This window comes from Apteryx mantelli, chromosome 1 (assembly GCF_036417845.1).
Source record: "Apteryx mantelli isolate bAptMan1 chromosome 1, bAptMan1.hap1, whole genome shotgun sequence".
Classification (NCBI taxonomy): domain Eukaryota; kingdom Metazoa; phylum Chordata; class Aves; order Apterygiformes; family Apterygidae; genus Apteryx; species Apteryx mantelli.
In genome coordinates this window covers 36519147-36538205 of record NC_089978.1, presented here as the reverse complement: position 1 = coordinate 36538205, position 19059 = coordinate 36519147, and positions in this window count along the sequence as shown.

The following is a 19059-nucleotide window of genomic DNA, read 5'->3' as shown; positions in this document are numbered from 1 at the left end:
AAGAAGTTGAACAGGGCTGGACCCAGGACTGACCCCTGGGGGACACTGCTAGCCACGGGCCTCCAACTAGACTGCGCCACTGATCACAGCCCTCCGAGCTCTGCCATTCAGCCAGTTCTCAATCCACCTCACTGTCCACTCATCTAGCCCACACTTCCTGAGTTTGCCTGTGAGGATGTTATGGGAGACAGTGTTGAAGGCCTTGCTGGTCAAGGCAGACAACATCCACTGCTCTCCCCTCATCCACCCAGGCAGTCATTCCATCACAGAAGGCTACCAGGTTGGTTAAACATGATTTCCCCTTGGTGAATCCATGCTGACTACTCCTGATCACCGTCTTACACTTCCTGTGATTAGAGATGGCATCCAGAATGAGCTGTTCCATCACCTTTTCCATGGGTTGAGGTGATGCTGACTGGCCTGTAGTTCCCTAAGTTATCCTAGTTCTCCTAGATTTGATTATCTCTATGGAAATTGTTCGTGTTCTGGGGTTCTGTTCTATTCATGTGTGTACAACGGGGTTTTCTGGGTTAATTCCAACCTTCAGCATGCATTTCCCCACTACCCTCACCCCTCCCTATGTGGAAATGAAACTGTCCTTGAAATGTGCTCATATTCATGGATGACAGCATATTGATTTTGAATAACTTAAACAGCTGAGTCTTCTAATGCAGCTCATTTACAGAAATTAGGTGGAAATTTGCAGTATGTTTGTCATGAGCTTTCTCTTTTCTTTTCCAGACTCTGAAAATTATGCAATGAGACCATCTCCATTGTCTTCTGTCTTCCTTAGAATGTTTCTACTCTGAAAGTTTGGGGACAGGCAAGAGCAGAGTAGCAAATTTTACTGTCATTTTGCTTTGAAAGAATGATTGCAAGAGACTATAGAACATGATGAGCTTGAGTGCTCTCCTGAATTCATATAATTTACCCAGCAGTAATTCAACCCAGTAAGGGATACAGGATTGGATTGCAGATATTAGCACATATTCTTTAGAAATGAGAAGTAGCCTTTCAATAACAAAATTACTAAAATACTGTAAAGAAATAAGAGGCATAGATCTCTTCTAGGCAGAAAGAAAGCATTTTTGATTTATGGTCAGATGTGACACAGATATATGTATATTTTAAGTTTGTGCCCCACCTACAAATGCCGAGTCACTCACTAGCGTATGTCCCACCACTATATGAACTCCTTGACATCAGTAACTCATAAATGTTTTCATTTGATTGAGAAGAAGCAGTGGTTAAAGCCCTAGCTTGGGACTCAGAAGATATGAAACCAATTCCTGGCTCTGACAAAGGCTTCCTCAGTGACCTCTGGAAAGATGGTTAATCTTTCTTATGTCTAATTCCTCATCTATAAAGTGAGAAAAATAAAATGTCCCCATCCTGTCTTTTGTGTACTTATCTACTTAGAAAGACAGTTATTTAGGGCAGGAAGTATCCATTTGCAGGGTACCTCATCAACAGAACATTGATCTGAAGAATCACAATAACAGAATTAATCAAACACTAGTATAGCAAATTTTAATAGGTCTAGGAATGGATTGTGGGCATAAAGAAGGTACATTGAGCTCAATTCTATATGGTGTGTTGACACATCAATTAATCAATCTAAAATAGAATAACCAGTCCCTAACTTTTCATGAGTGACTTTGTCAAGGTATTTGAACAGTCCTTTTTTCTCACTCTCTCTGCTAACCACTGTATGCAATAAATTGTTTGTGACTCCTCCACGATCAACGATGTGAATCTCTCTTCACCATTTTCTGTAACATTTTTTACCCTTCCTTCCGCAGCTGTTCTCCTGTTGCTGAACAGTTATTCTTGTGCGCATACTGCTCTCAGATCAGTTGACACACTCACATCAACAAGTGGCACTCCAAATGAATATACGGTACAGACCTGAGTGATACATATCTTATTTAAGTTTATTGTCATTTACATATCTGCTAAGTGCTCAGCAGAAGTGGGAGGACTTCTCTAGGCTGTTGTCCAGGAAATCAATGGAGCTCTTAAGTGGATACAAGCTCCTCTGTGTGAGTAAAGACTACACAACCATATCTCCTATGATGCTAACTGTCCAGAGGAATAAAGCCCAGAACAAAAGGACTGGGATTTTTCTTAGTAAACATGACTGGATTCAATTTGCTCTCTGTAATAATTCACTATTTTTCATTAACTGGGTGCAAAAACATTCGTCCTTTCCCTTTATTAGCTTTAGTTCTACTCTCTGAAAAACAGAAATCAATAATCCAATTTATGTTAATCAAGGACAAATATGTCCATTTGGGGTGTGAGGAAATTCTGATTTTCTAAGGCTTATCTAAACTACCTTTTTTGACATGATCTTGAGAGCTATCTAGAAATTCTGCAGGAGTTTTATTAAAACTGTTGTTCATTATCTGTGTTACAACAGTTCCTTGAGATCCTGCAGGTCATGAGGGATATGTTATTGTTAGGATCGCAATAATCTAGAGAAGGCACAGCCCATATCATGAACATCTAAATCAAAGTAAAACAAAGATGTACCAAACAACTGGAAAGAGCAAGTGAACAGGACTATTTAGGTGGTATCATTTGAATGTTTTGTAACACTGAAAGGGAAACAGTTGTATAAGTACTATTAAACCAAAAAAGTTATATAAAAATTATTAAACCATGACACATTGCTAGAATCAGCAATATTGAGAGAGTTTGAAGAGAGAAGCATTACAGGCTCAGCAGTCCCTCCTACCCCAGCTGATATGATCCTGCTGGCTGAGGACCTGTACCCTGGGACACTTCACACAGTGACAGAGATTACAACACAGAGTAGCATCACAGGAGCTTTCCTCCTCTCCCATTCCTCCCCCTGGGACCATAAAACCCTCTTCCCAGCACACTCCCTGCCCACGCACAGGGAGTCAGTCCTGCACAGATTTCACATGTGCAGCAGTTCTGCTCTGCTGCAACCCTCTGCTCTGGAGAGGGGATGCAGAGTAGGAGGCAACATCCATCTCCTCTCCCCAAAGCTGAATTTGTGACACCATCCAGGTAGTGCCACATCAGCTCTAGGAAAGATGCCAACAGATAAAAGGGATGCAGGCAGCAGCAGAGCACAGACTTTGTAGCAAAGAGCCTGGCTCATGTTAGGATTGTTTACACCAAAGCAGCAGCAGCGCTGAGTGCTATCACAATTGTCTGGTACCACAAAAAAGCAGTATTACCTTGGTACCTGTGAGCCAGCCCTCAAAAAGTGAGGACTGAGGCCACAAGAACAGTCAGCGGATATACCTGGTAGCACAGATTAGGGAAGTGCACTGTCAGCAAGTTTCAAGGTTTCAAGAGCAGACTGGCTCAAGATTTACAGCATTTCTAGCTTTCAGATGGCATGGAAGTACCTTGAGAACAGCTTTTTTTGCTTTATTCAGCAATCTGTTTCCCACACTGGCCACAGTCCAGAAATACGCAAGAAAAAACAAAAAGATAAAGAAAGACAGTAACTAAATATTTCAGAACCTTCATAAAGATTTAGTTTGAGCAAGGCATTACAAAAGGGCAAAAGGCCAGTGGAGAAGTGGGGTATTTTTTTTTTTTCCAAAAACAATTTGCCCTTTCCCTATCACTTAAGTCAACCATATTAAACAAGAACCTTCCTGTGCAAGGGAAATTACGGAGTTTGTGTGTCTTCTCTGTGTTATAAGCTGTGAGCTTTGTTCACAGCTTTTCTAGTGGCTGTGGTCTAGTTCCTAGGTGGATTCTCTAGCACCTACTAAGCTGGCTGTGCTCTCATTGCAGACTGTCTTTTCGTGACAACCCCGATCCAATTGCCTTTCTTCTGCTTACCCGCCTATTTTCATAGAACTCGCAGGACCACAGTGTCCTAGAAACACTGCTACTGTGTCAAATTTGCATGAAACAGACCAGCAGTTTCAATAGTTATTAAAGAGAGATAAACAGTGAAGCAAACACAGCAGTAGGATCACAGAAGTGTAATTTCCTTAGGAAATCTGGCTAAAAATAACCACAAACACTCATTTAGAACATTACCTCTCTCTTGTTCCATGAATGTTCTATGAACACCGGTTAGCGAGTCCTCACAACATTTCATTTGGGAAGGTTATATAAACATTATTATCTTCACTCTGCAAATAAGGAGAAGGAAGCAGTGAAGGGAATTACTTTCCCAAGAATACAATGCAGCTATGACAGCGAAGCACTCAGATTCTCCGGTTGCTTTGGGGACAAAATCATCCCCCACTGACACCAAGACAGCTCAGCACTTGTAAAGTTTTGCCACATAGCCACATATGTATCCTCCAGAGACCCAGCAACCCTCTCCCTCTGCACAAAGCCCTTGTCATGAGCCAGTTCAGTCATTCTGTTAAGCAGGTGGAAATGCAGTTTTACAAAGGCTGCATGTACATTCACATATGCACATGGCAATAGTGCAAATCTTCTCTATCCCCAAGCCTACCTAGCAAAGAGTATGCTCTGCCCCGCTAGGTTATGTACCACTTCACTGCTTCCCACGTCCACTATATAGGTGGGTCCTGCACGATCTCTGTTTAAACACATGGGTCAAGACGTCTGTACCAGAATCATATCAGACTCACTGTATACACAAAACCCCTCTAGCTCCACAAAACGCAGTGATCCAGGAGCACAGAGAAACACAACTGAGCAGTGTCTGTGTGGGGAGTCTGATGAGTTTGGAATGAGCAAACTGGTGGTCAAATTACAGAGAGGAAATCTTTGCGAGCTGACATCCAGAGCTTATTTATTAATATAGTCTGAATGACTAATTTATGGACAGATATTTTTAGCCTTTTACAGAGCATCTATTTCATTATTTAAGATATGTAATTATGTACCTGTTTAATTAGTATCTGAAGAAAATAGGTTTCTTTATTACACTATGTCTTTAGCAAAGAGCAATAAATATTCATATTAACCCCAACTTTCCTAATTCTGAGAAGTTTTAGGTTGAAAGGATTTAACACCCTTTATGCCATGTCAAATGGCGGAGGCCTGATTCTAACTACAGGAGCATAACAGATGCAAAAACAAATGCCAAATAAATGCAGCTGACAAGCAAAAGCACCAACAGAAGTGGAAGTTACTCCATATTAGATTAGTAATCAGATTAGTTCAATTCAGGCCAGAAGACTGATTTCAGCAGAGATTACTTGTGTATCACAGGAGCAACTTTATTCGCTTACTGCAGGTGGGACAGGTAAAATCAATGTTAATGACTTCACACACACAATCTCTTCTCAAGGTCTGTGGATGTTTTCAGTGGTATCTTCTCAAACACTTTTAGAAAAACATTGAGCTTAAAAAGCATCAGAAAATACTCCTGAACTGTAAAAGCATGGGTTCATCTTTGAAAACAACAGCAAATAAAATGTAACTATTTTTTAAAATACAGCATTTTAACATACAAATAAGGGTTTGTGCTGTGTCTCAGATAAATGCAGCAGACAACATGGGGGCAGGAAAGGGCTACAGACCACACCTGAGGCCTTTTGAAGGTCTGGCTCCTAGGAGGGCCCCACAGCAGAGTGCAGTGAGCCCCAAGCCGGGCAGAGCGGCCTGCTCAGGCTGCCCGTAAGGCCCCCCTGCTCAGACTCTCCAAGAAGCAACAAGGTACAATCTCATCCCGGATGTGCACTACCTCCCTGTCCAAGATCTCAAGGACATTATGGTCTAGCTTTTTTCAAACCAAAAGTGCATGTGAAGTAATCACTTGGATACTGAACTGCCCAAAGGGAAAGAGAGTAGATTTTAATTTAGGCTGAGAAAGACTGGTAGCCCTTCAGACATCTAAGGTGTTTTCATGTCCCTTATGCAAAAGGAAGACCATCCTATTCACCTTGCTTACATGGATTCTATAGAGATGGGTTCTTTCCTGAATAGTTAGATCAGATTTTTTGACTGTCTAGATGTCAAGCTTTTTGTCCTGATTTCTTTCTACCCTGCTCAGATGTCATTGTTGGTCCATTTGTGGATGAGCACAAATGCTGGGCCCACAGCCTCCTCTGCTGCATGTGATTTGGGGGTCTGCTGTTTATTTCCCACATCATGCACATTATTTCTGCCAGGTGCCTGAGCTGAAAACACTCATCTCCATTTTGTTTCATAAAATCTTTTAGCAGCCATTCACCAAATCACCATGTGTCCAGGTGTGCGTATAGTTCTATAAAGGGAACAGTCATCTCTGCTGATGCCTCTCATTTTGTGATCCCTGGAAACACTGCGCATACAACTGCCTGCCCTCAGTGCCAAGGCCCAAGGATCCACTGCAGTAAGCATCTCATTTAGCACCAGCACCAGTACAGAAGTGGCTTCAGCAAAGAAAGACAGTTGCCTGGCATCTTGGCAAATGAGTTTTTACAGTCTTTTTGTCTCAGAGTACATTTTTGCAGGACTAGGCCAGTCAATGGAACAACTCAGCCCTATAGAAAAGCTCCCAGTTCAGGCTCCTGGCTTGTCACTGGATCCCTGCATGAGCTGAACTAACTCACAAAAATGGCAAAAAACAAATCTGACAAAAAGGCAGAGATTTCCATCATTTCAGTGATTTAAATGGGCTAAGGGAAGGGTCTGACAAACACCAGAGCAGGCACAAGAGGGGCAAGAGAGCAGAGGAGCAAAAGAAACCGCAGCCTTTGGCAACAACAAGCTGCTGCCTGAACATATTTTACATTACGTGATAACACAGCCTCAGTTTCTTTGTCTATAAAGTGGAGAGAATCCATAGTTTGAGCAGGATTCTCTGAGGCAAAAGGATCACTGGAAGGGGAGGGAGGGTGCAGAAAGGTGAAGGGAAGGACAAAGTTGTCTGTGTAGGGAAGGAGAAGGTAGTGCAGGGAAGGGTGCCAATTTTTGTTAATAGGATGGCTGTAATCCCAAACCTGTCTTCCCTTAGGCATACCACTGGAAGTATTGTACTTTCATTCTTACCTGAGAGGGTAGGAGCATTTCTGCTGACAAAGACATGTTGAAATTGCAGTTTCACTAGAAAACACTCCCATGCGGTCTTTATCGGTGCTTGTGACCTGTTTGTGTCCCACGAGCAAAAGGGACCCCGATTCTCCTGTATTTGAGGAACTTCATTCAGCATCTCCTGCTGCAGCCAGTTGTGATGCTCTGAAAAACAGAATAGAGAGCAGGAGCCGAAGGGGACCATCAGTGAAAGGTGTAGGGCCTAATAGCATTCACTGAAGCAACACAGGCTGGAGCCACACATCTGGGTGGAAGCACTTGTGTGCCAAAACACTGAAACATGACTTACTTTGTGATAAGCAGCAGCTGCAGACTTTTTGGTGAGCAAATAACCCATTTTGGACTTGGACTAGAAAAAAACAAAGCATCCAGCATTTACCTGTTTACTTTTCAGTTTGTTCCACAATTCATCCACAACGTGGAATACAAATGACCAGTGACTGGATTGCTTGCCAGGATTATTTTAAATTTTTCATACACTCTGGCTGAATGCTCAAGAATCAGGCTCAGCATAAGTCACTTTCTGATTGCTATTCATGGAGATTTCTGACCAGAAATTCCTTTTTTGCTTCCCTACTGAAATCTTGCTTTTGGTGGTGGTTTAAGGTTGCTCACTCCACTCTGGTTTTGCTTAATGAGAGAAAGCACATGATTTCATCATAAAACAAGTATCTTTCAAGTTCCTTACCTCATCATTGTGCATTCAGCCACTGTCTTAAGAAAGGCCAAAGAGAGCAAGAAGAGCTCAGAGAGAAGGACCAGGATTTTTTTTTTCTTCTGAGAGCTGCCAGCCTTCACTACCATCTCTGTTCCCTCTATCTTTTGCTTCAGGGAGCCGCTTGCTGGTTTACACTTCCAAGAGTCCTTCTTCTAAGTGTCCACCACCTTCAGGATGGCTGTGGAGTCCTTGTGTAAGGCACTAAACTCCTGGCTAAGCCCATGCTGCCATTTGTCCCCATTCTGGACAAATGATCTTCATTTGCCACCCTGAGAAGAATATAAACCCTTAGAAGATAAAGATGAATGTCTGTTTAATTGTGTCACACAGCATGGAGACAGCTCTAAACTCTCTGTTAGCCTTCTCTCTTCTCAAGACTGCCACAACTCTTTCCTTGTGCCTGGCCTTTCTCAGCTTCTTGTATCTAGTGTCCCCAGAGGCATCTTTAGTCTTGTGGTGACTCAAAGCTTTCGTGGTCCTACTCCTGGCCTTTCTGCATACATCCCTTCCTCCTCCTCACCTGCCAGGCTGAACACAACCAGGTCGTCTCTGCCTCCACAAAGGCAGCAGCATAAGAGTAGCTTTGCGGGGAGCCATGCACATGCACTCACACACATAAGCAAGCCAAGAGAAGAGGCATTTCCAAACCAACACTGGAGAGTTTAAAAGTAGGTCAGGTGGCTCCTGGTTGCTGGGATTGCTGGGCAGCAGAGTTCAGATCTGTGCCCAGAGCTGTCACAGTCAGGGAGCAGTGTGGGGTTATTACTGGAAGTCTGTTTGGACCAGTAGAAGCAATGTGACAGCCACATAGGCACTGGACTGTTTAATCAGCTAGTATAAACTGGCTGACCTAAACTCCTGGTTTCACCTGGGTACAATCAAGCAACTTGACAGAGTGTAGACCAGTCCTAGGTGCACTCTCCCAAAGGGCATGATCCTTCCCCTATTGAAATCAGATGGAGAGTTGTCCTTGACTCCAGCTGGAGCAGAGCTCAACCCTTTGTCACTGTAATTATTTCAGGTCTACTTCATACTGATTTTGACTATAAAAATCCCCTTAGGAACGCTCCTTGTTTACAAAATCGCCTCCTGCTCTGACTAAAACATTCGTATCTCAGTTCTTAGCCACAATAATAAGTTGACAATTCCTCCAGTTGGCACATTTCATTCAAGACATGTTATTGTAACCATGGCTGCCTCAAATGTACAAAATTAGGTTCAGCAAAAGTGCTGTTTACTGACGCATGAACAGAAAAGCCTAGAAGTCCATTGTTGTTTTCTTGCCTTTGACTAGGACTGATGTTTCCTAGACAGGTGGGAGAAAAAAATCTTTAAATATGCAGGAGGAAGCAATCTTATGGGGTCTCTGGTGTCTGTTTTTGCTTGTGTTTTCCAACCAGCTTCCAAAGCAGTTTCAGCAGCTGCCACAGTCTCATGTGAGGTGGCTTGTGACCCTTACAGACCACTGTGAGTTTGGAGGAATGCTGGATCCCCAGCAGAACGGGGGAACTGGCTTCATTATGAAGGAAAGGCAACAAAATCACTTGACTCCATTTCATCTTCCCAAAGGGTCGGGGAAGGTGAAAGGGGAGGGGGGGACAACTCCAGCTGCAGTGGTTTAAATCTATTTTAATTATGTCTCAAGACATTTCAGTGTACATGAAAGACAATGAGTGGGTACAATTAATAATGATTGGTTTGCCATTACAGTGATAAATAACTTCAAATAGCTCTTTAGAGCAACATTTAGGGCTTTCCTTTCCCTCTTTCTTTTTTTTTTTTTTTTTGGTGGCAGATGGTGTAAAATCCCTGGGCTCTTTGGACCTTGACCTCCTGCAGATGTTGGGATGGGACAAAATGGTCCTCAGGATGGTAGAAAGGGAAAGAAAATCAAAACCCTTCTAATGTACCGTATCGGGACTAGCAGTGGGGTGGACCACTAACTGCTTTTTTATTACTGTCACTTACCAGCTCTGATTCTTCTGTACTTAAAGAGTTATGTCAGCAATTGTGAGACAGCTGAAAGGGAGACTGGATGAATGTGGTGGTGAAGTATTATTGGAAATCAGACCAATAGAAGATGAATGAAAGATTGTGAGAGGGGCAAACTACCATAGTTAGCAATGCTGTAACAAACTAGACATTGATATATTGTCCTCTTGGAGATATTCTGACAGCCTATTATAGTTCCCTTAATGAGGTTGTCATGCATTTCTCTTTATGTAGCTATTAAAATCTTGTCTACATCTGCTGAGGTTTGCTTTGGAGAGGAGGAGCAGGGGACCCTTGATATTTTGCAGTCTGCCCTTGTTTTTTAGCCAGGGTCATACCTGACCTAACAGCAGAGGGGAATATTTAAGATTGTCCAAGATGCACTAGCTCAGTGGATTTTCAAAGGAAAATAACCTCCATGGTGAAAGAAACATTTCCATGGTTGCATCTCACAGTGAACTGAAGACATGATGGATGTTAATTTGACTAATGGGAACTTTCTACAACCATTCCTGGATCTACCCAGATGGTGAGATAATGTGGTATGTGGGTCTCATTAAATATAAAAATCCTGCACATCACCTCTGAATTACAATGTTAGCAAGCTGTACTGCTAAGTATACTAACAAGGGTAGTTCTCCTCCCTCCAAAAAACGGATGGAAAAGACTCACTTAAGGATTTTCTACAAAATAATCAATGAATGATTCCCTCATGTTTATACACACACACACACACACGTATATAAATGGAGGGGAGGCACAAAACAGGTATTCGTCCATTAACGCCATGTGAAGCAAAACTTCCACTGATCGAACCGAACTCTTCCATAAAGAAGGTGAACACAATTTGGAGCATGAACATTCCTCCTACAAGTCAGTGACTGTTTTACCTTTGGCTCTTTGTATCTAACCTTAAGACCCTACAACACACATCTCCCAACCCAGACACTACTCTGACAGTCTGAGAAGTGTTGGTGCAGCTCGTGAGAGGGTTCTGAACACAGTTTTAAGTCACACCTCTTACCTGTTTTTCATGAAGCCAGTTCTCTGGCACAAGGTCAGCCCTGAGGAGTGAGTAGGGTAAGATGGCTGATGACTGATACGTGCAACTGGGGAGGCTGCCAAGGCTGGGGAACTTGTCTGCATCCGAATGCAGCCATTTTAGGGCCACCAGCCTCCAATTTCAGGGCACAAAGCAGCCATTCCTTCTTGCATGGTCCAGGCCTTGATATTTAAGATTTAAGAACTTTCAAATCCATTTTGAGTGAAACCTCTTTGTCCTATTTACATTTACCACTAAAACACTGCATACAAGGAAATATAATGCATTAGATCAGATGCACCAAGTTAATTTCCTGTAATTAGAAATGATACAGTTGGATAATTTCTCTGCAAGGCTAAGAGATTTATTCTAAAACCTCTGAAAATTTTCTAATGCATCTAGTTTGCACATCTTTATTATAGTTTAATAAACAGAAAGCACATGGATACGTGCAGTAGTGGGAAACCAAAAAGCCAGCATGTAAAATCATTTGGGATTTGATATCTGAGTCATCATTAAACTAGGATATGCAATGAACATGTCAAATGTCTTGACACTGTTCCACAAGAAGTATAGAAAACAAGCCCCCCACACACTCTAATGAGGCAGAGCAAAATGGGTGAATACGTTTTGATACACAATGCATCAGTGTCTGGTTTGTTTTAGTGAAACAGTAACCTCTCTCCCTTTTTCTGGGTAAATGCAATACAATAGACTAATGCCACATGAATCTATTATGTCTTATGGGGTTTTTAGCAGAGTATGACTGTTTAACCAGGCAGTGGCACAAGAAGAATTACTATCCGACACTCCAGCTGAAAGTAGAGATTTTATTGATTCACTGCACTGGCCTGCCATTTTAGCTTTGATTGAGAGCCTTTCATGAATCCAAAAAGGTAACACTCCTTCACTGAAAACAACAGCAGGCGGTCCAGCCTGGACTTAAACCATCTGCCAGCTTAAAAGAAAGATGAAGGTGTTTCCCAAAGCATCTAGTAGCCTAGATCTATCCAGTAGATCTATCATTCCAACTATTACATATCCAGACTGGCACACAAGAAATACTTGTGAAGTCTTTGACTGGAGGTTTCATGTAGATCTAATTATCAAAAGTGATATAATCTGAAAGTTAATTATACCCAACAGCACAGTAGCTACAACTTCCCTCATTCATTCTTTCACTTTGGAAACAAGTTATATCTGCGCATCCCAGAAATTAAGGGATTCCCTTTTCTTTCCCCCTTTTTTTTTTTGAATCTCTTTTGAAGAATTTTGTCTTTGTTTATTGTAGCTCAGCTGTAGTGAAGAAACACATTTCAATTAGATGTTTTCTTAAAAGCAGAATGTTCTATTTTAAACAAAAGAGATTTGCATTCCCAGGCAAATCCAAATTCAGAGTGGCATGTGAGCAGGGTGCATATTTACACTTCAGTAAATATTCATATAGTCCTGGTTCCATGTGCTGCCATTCCAGGAAAACCCAAACCTGCACTACAGGCACAATTTGATACCTGTAGTGTTCCCTTCTCAGATCTCTCTCCTCTTTAGTTTTTAAAAAATACAAATAAAAGCAATGTGAGTAACACCTAGAAAAAATAATCCTAGAGAATAGGCAGGAAATGTAAAATCACACTGTACAGTAACATACAGTATTTTGGAGTCCTAAGGTCATCTGATATCAGCCTGAAGCAAGTTCAAAATAAAAGCCACCAAAAATAAATGTATCCAGCTGCACCTCTTCAGAAACTTCTCTCTTGAAAAGTACTCTCTTCACATCTGTGCAGAGTACTAAGGAATTTCAGATCCTGAATGAGAACTATGTGACTATTATGTTATCACATAAACATACCCAGTTCATTCTCTATTTTCAGGATAATGGGAATTTAAAATACTCAAAGCAATGGAAAAAGCCTGGAAAATATAGATCCTGGGGAAGACAATGTGAAGACACCTGTGTGATTCCCTGGGCAGCCAGGACCTGGCACAGACCCAGAATGCCTGACCCCCCCACCACATCAAGCCTGACTCATGCAAAGGTCCTAGGGTATCTCCCTGTATCTCTCCACATGGTGCTGGGTTTCTGGAGGGTTTGTTAGCTCAGATGTGTTTCAGCATCCCAGCAAACTGGTGCACATACCTCCAGTAGCACCTTGACCCCATATATTGGAAGTAGCAGCACCAAGTTCACTTTTGGCCAAAATAAAGCCTTACAACACCTTAGCCCAGTCCTGAGCCAAAAGTAATGAATTGGAACTCAGCGGTTTATTCAAAGTACCATGCTAACCCAGTCACAAGGCTTGCTTTCAGCTCTCAGCGGAGGCAGAATGAGACCATGTCAACCCAAAAGGCAGGCAGAGCAAGCTCACCTCTTTTCGAAGCCCTATCAAGAGTGAGCTCACATCTGTACAGTGGAAAAAATCCAAGAACTTTGCCAGAGTCACTCCGGTTCCAGCAGACTAGAGAGGAAAGTAAACCAGGGTCAGGGTGATGGCCTGAGCCCTGATCCTCTGTTGTCCGTACTGGTTAATTCTTAACATGCTCCCTGGCAAGGTTTTGGCCCACGCAACACCCAGACACCCTTAAGAGATTAGCACAGACCCATGTTTTTTCCAAATAAGCAGTTTGCATGAGGCTACTTTGTTCTGGAGGAAAGACATCTACGGACACAAGCCAGGCTGTGTCGCTTAGCCTCAGAGCCAGCACTCTGTCCTTGCTCTGTTTTACTTAATAGTAGAGACATAGCCATTGGTACTGGCACAGGGCTGACCATTTCGCATGTGCACTAGCTCCATGCAGAGCCCCACACATGCTCCCTGGCATCCCCAGGGCATGGACACACAGAGCCAATGGGCCCAAGCTGGTCCTGCAGGGTACAGGCTCAGCCTGGTTTGTTCAGAAGTGACCAATCTGCATTCCTAGCCCCACCAGGCCGGGAAACGATATAACCTTGTTCACCCAGTGCTGTGCCTGAATAGATAAGCCAAACTGGTTATGCTCAGAGTCAGCCACAGTGGATCTGCACCCACATATGATCAGTTCACAGCCCAGATACACGGATAGCTGTGGACTAAATGTGCTGCTATGCAGCAATTGGCCTAAAGAGCTTACAGTAAATGAAAGACAATTTAGACTGATGGGACAGTTTTCCAAGAGACACAGCATTCGCACAAATTTGAAGGCTCCAGAAAGGTCTCAGGAATCAAAAATAGCAAAAAAGTAACACAACATATTGGTCCTTTTTTCCTCTCTACCAAGTTTTAGACCGGGGTAGTTTCAGCAGAGCTGTTTCTGATGCGCAGAGAAAGAAAATTCAGGCTTGAAGCAAGAACAGCTCTTTGGGCTCAGTCCTGCAAATCTGCACTCAGGCAAAAATGAACTAATATTTCAGAAGCTGGATAGTGGAGCTAGGGACAATTGAGCCTGAAGAGAGGCACCAGCGGAGTGGAGGCATCCAGGCCATATGCTCACACCAGCTCCCCATTTCAGGGCTCTGGGAATAGCCCACTGTGGATGTATTATCAGACTGTCAGGGATGCGTGTCATTTCCTTGCAATTCACTCCCTGAAAATCGCAAGCTACTGTCAGCTACACAGCATACGTAATCTGAGAAAATGCCACAAATAGCAAACTATCAGCTCAAGAAAGATTAAGCCAAATGTCCTGCTGTGCCTTGCCACAGGAATGAAAATACTGAAACATCTAGTAGAGCATAGGGGATCTCAATTTCCTAGAAAGGACAGGGAAGCCTCCCCAGTAAATGTTGCTAACTGACTGGGCTCCTCAGAGCATAGAGGAGCTGGTAAATGAGTAGTACCCCAGGTGGAAGAAGGCTCAGTACAGCCAAGGTGACAACGTGCCTTGACTGTGTACAACAGCAAAACTCTAAGTAACCAAGGGGACTTTCTGGGGATTTTGTGGCTTCTTAGACTCTAAGTAGTTTAGATATGCAGGGTGCTTTTGGTGTTGCTTTCTTAGATTTACCTGCTTCCTATCCACCTAAGCTGTATTAAGGTGCCTAAGTACTTACTTTCAATCTCATTTTCAGTTCCCAGCTGCTTTAGGTGCCTCTGAAAGCTCTCCTGTGGTCACTGCAACCTTGTCCATGCCAATACTTTGCCTGAAGTCTTCCCCCTTGCAGCTGCACAGCTCTGCTGCTGGGAGCAACAGTGGGAGCTCTAGAGCTCCCATGCTGTGTGCCAGCACTGCCCGGTTCAAATCTGCACAAAGACAGTCCAGGGAACTGGCAGTCATTGTGTCAGCTGCTGCTCTGGTCTGAACACTCCCCCACCTGGCTAAAGCACTGTGAGAAATTCCTCTGGGGATAAATTTAAGAGAAAATGGAGCCTGACGAAGTAGTCCATGTTTTTCTGGGTAATTCACTCTCAGATTCAGAGGTAGCAACATGTTATGTTATATTTCAGTTGTGGCATGTAATGGAATGGTAACTTCTTTCAGATGGAAGTCTTGTGTTTCCTCTCTCTTCCCTGGGTTCTTGCAGAAATGCAATTGCACTATTAATTCCATACTCACTCCCACCTACCTGTGATGGAGGGACAGAAGTCCATGGTTCCTGGAAATTTCATGGAAATAGGTGGCTTGGTGGAGACACTAATTACAGCCACTAAAGAAAAGACTGCTGAGTGATAACAGCTCTTTTTAGACCCTAGAGAATCTAAAAGGTATGTGTGGATATATGAATATCTAGATCACAAATTCAGATTGAAATTTGCAATGTGTTGGATGCCTGAGAAACTGAACCTCAGTCAAGGCTTCTCTCCCACGTGTTGTCACACTGTAGTCTCCGTTAGAAAGTCAACCAACCATAAAACCTTGTAAGGCCCAATGCTCAAACAACTCTCTTTCTCTTGTAATGTAAGTAAAGTGGACAGGAAAAAACAAAATTTTTCCCATTACTTTGGGAGACACAACAACAGATAACCTTCCACCAGACCAGATAAAAATATATTTCTTTCTGGTGATGTAGATTCCTTAAAGAGTGTTATGAATGGTTAGTATTGGCAAAGACCTGGGATGGAGCAGTCGCTTTCCCGCAGCATGCAGATATTCCAGATGAAATTCCCCACTGAAGGCTGGCAGGTAGAGTGTGAATCATATTTCAGTCTTAGATAATTATACTCTGTCCCTACAAATACACTGTCAGAGCCTTCTACAAGTATTGTACACGAGCACCAGTAGGCCTCAGCAGGCTTAAATCCTGCAAAGTCCTGTGAACGTCTGAGTTTTCTTGTTATCTGGTAAGGAGAGCTGGACTTAATGACACACAACAGTAATGAGAAATACACAGCTTCTTACAAATAAGGACAATAGACACCTCTGAGTTTGTCATAGCAATTGCACATAGGACCCACTATCATGGACTATACAAAAGAAATGCACTTTATCAGGTCCCAGTTTAGCAGATTTTGTTCCATTGGCATCTGAGCTCAACATTCAGTCATTTTGTGACAGCTAATGCTCAAAACACCACAATTCAGTGACGGACTTAAGGGGAGGTTGCTACCGCCAACTGGCTGAGAGATTCACAGCTAGCCAGACTACACTAAAATATGCTGAGAGAGGTTCAACACCATCGCCTCTTCCTGTTATCCCTTCACCGCCTTGTTTGTTTCATATTCTTACGTCTTATATTTTAGACCATGCCCTTCAGGGACAAGAACTGCCATTTCCTCTATGTTTCTGCTGTGCCTATGGCAATGCAGTTCCCACCCCAGTGAAGTGTCTATGTACTCTCTCAGTATAAGTGTTAGTGTGAGACAACAAAACTGTCTTGTTATTTCAGTGTTTTCTGAACATCCAGCTTATAAATATCCCTGTGTACCACAGCAAAACTTAAATAGAATCCTGTTATTGCAGCTAATTTTTTTTCAAAATCATTTCATTTACAAAAGATACTAAAACTGTCTTCTTTCAGCAATAGCCTCACTTTCACTAATCACCATCTCATTCAGACTATATTTTATACACTTGATTATACAGTTTTGCCCTGATAATAACTAATGTGTTGTTGTAGGCAAGAAGTAAAATACTTCAGCACAATCCTTCCATTTCTAATGGAGTCTCTGTTTGTTTACATTATACTGTAATAGCTATTGATCTTCATACGATTATGGAATCCAGAGAGCATTAGAAAATTCATTAATGATGACTATAGAGGCTTTAACCCTGTTTAAAATGTTCTTCACTTTCAGGCTATTCTAAATGAATGACAACATCTATTATGGACAAAGGCACTGTAACCACCCCTAATTTGCAAAGCATATTATCTGTGATCAATACCAAATGATAGAGCACAGCTGACTGAAAGGACCAATTTTGGAATTCAAGTGACATATGGTTTAAATCCCACAGTAACCACCCTATTCTAACTAAACAATGAGGACGTACAATATCCAAGTTTTCTAACACAGTGCTCCACAATTAACACAGCTCTTCCCTTGGGAGTAATGCCACTATTTACATTTTTGGTTTTCAAGGACAGAGAAAGAGTTCGCTGTTTCCTTCATCAGATGTGACAGAGCAATGCATAATGAACAAAATGCCAGAATTGCTCAAAAAAGGCACTTTATTAAGCATATGGAGTAACTTTATAAAAAGAAAAAAATACCTTAAATGAACATTTCATTCTATCAAGAAACTGTCTTCAGGTATTTGGAAAAAAAAAAAAAAAACTATATCAGCAAAATTATCTTAAATACAATTGTTTCACAGGGCTTCTTGCAATAGCACTAGTCTCATATGTCTTAATAATAACTTCCAGGAAGTCTGTTTATTTTAGCTCTAGTTTACTTTAAAAGGTAGATAATAAGGGAGACTACAAGTGCCTAGCTTATTGCTTCATTTAGATTCCACCACTGTTGTCCCAGCTCTTTTTAAAGTTACATATTAATGACAAGGGGTTATGAAAGGATTTTATTAAGCATTAAGTACTTTGGCAGTGTTACTAAAGGCATAAACCACAGCAACCTACGTGACAATTACATACTGCAGCTCTGAAAAAAAGGAAGCATTTAATAATTATAGCATTATATAATTCTGATACCCATAAAAATTCTAGACCAAACTCAGCCCAAGTGTAGCTCACCAACTCATTGGGCATATAACAAGGATGAATTTAGTGTTGTGCATTCATGGGGATAACTTTGCTTGTAAGAAACCAATACATTTTTCGGCAGGCCACATAATAAGAGACTGACCTGAGCTATATAATTCACATTTCGATTCCCATGCAAACTTGCACAGAAGCAACTGATGTGGGGCTCTGCTTTGGTTGCATGTTTGCTTACAATCCAATTCCACATATTCCCAATAAACTCCCTCTGTGTAAAGCTACGTGGTTTATATAGCTTCTGTCTCCCAAACTGTAAGGATAGTCATTCAATAAATTTACACAGTGATGAGCACAATTTAGCCTCCGGGGATGGGTTCAGTTTGCTCTGCCATGAGGCATCTATGACAAAGTTATGAGCTAAGTGTGTGTGTCATGGTTCCTCGTATCATCTGATATGATCTCCTATCATGATCTATTCAGTGGATTCTGTAAAGGTATTCAGCCTGCACTGGGGAATAACAGGAGCTCAGGCTACCATTCCACAGAAATCAGGACAGAGCTGGGGCTGTGCCAAACCCTTGTCCTCCTGACAGGACAAGGCCAGGCTGTGTAACCAGACCCAGGAACCAATAGGGACTATTAGGCTTAGACATAGCCATTGTACATCAAGAAATGTGAGTTTCAGCCCCTTCCCCCCAAAAATTATACACTGCATGCAAAAAGTGTCATTCATACAAGGTGGCACTATTTTTGCCTCAGTTTACCCACATGAGACTGGGGATATAATACAAGAAGCACTAGGAGACCTGGAGTAGGGTAAAGTCATAGGTACTTAGATACAACAATGGTGAGAGCTGAATTGATAGTTATCCATATCTGCATGTTTCTACAGCTAAAGATATGAATATCTATCAATTGTAATTTACAGTATGTAATTTCTGAATTAGGAATAAATGTCTACATTACATGCAAGCACATACATGTGAATGGAGAGCACAGTCTCCCTCTCCAATATAACATACTCACATTGCTGGCTTCAATGGAGACAGAATTTCACCCTTTAGGTACAACCAAAGCAGCCCAAATACAAAATTATGAACCTGATGTAAAACCTGCTGGAAAAGAGTCTGTAAGCAATCCAAAGGCTGTATATATAAGATTTTAATTCACAGAAATTTATAAAGCCACCAGTCTGCTTTGGAATCACAGATTTACAGAAGAAAGGGCAAACTCCACTCAGTCAAA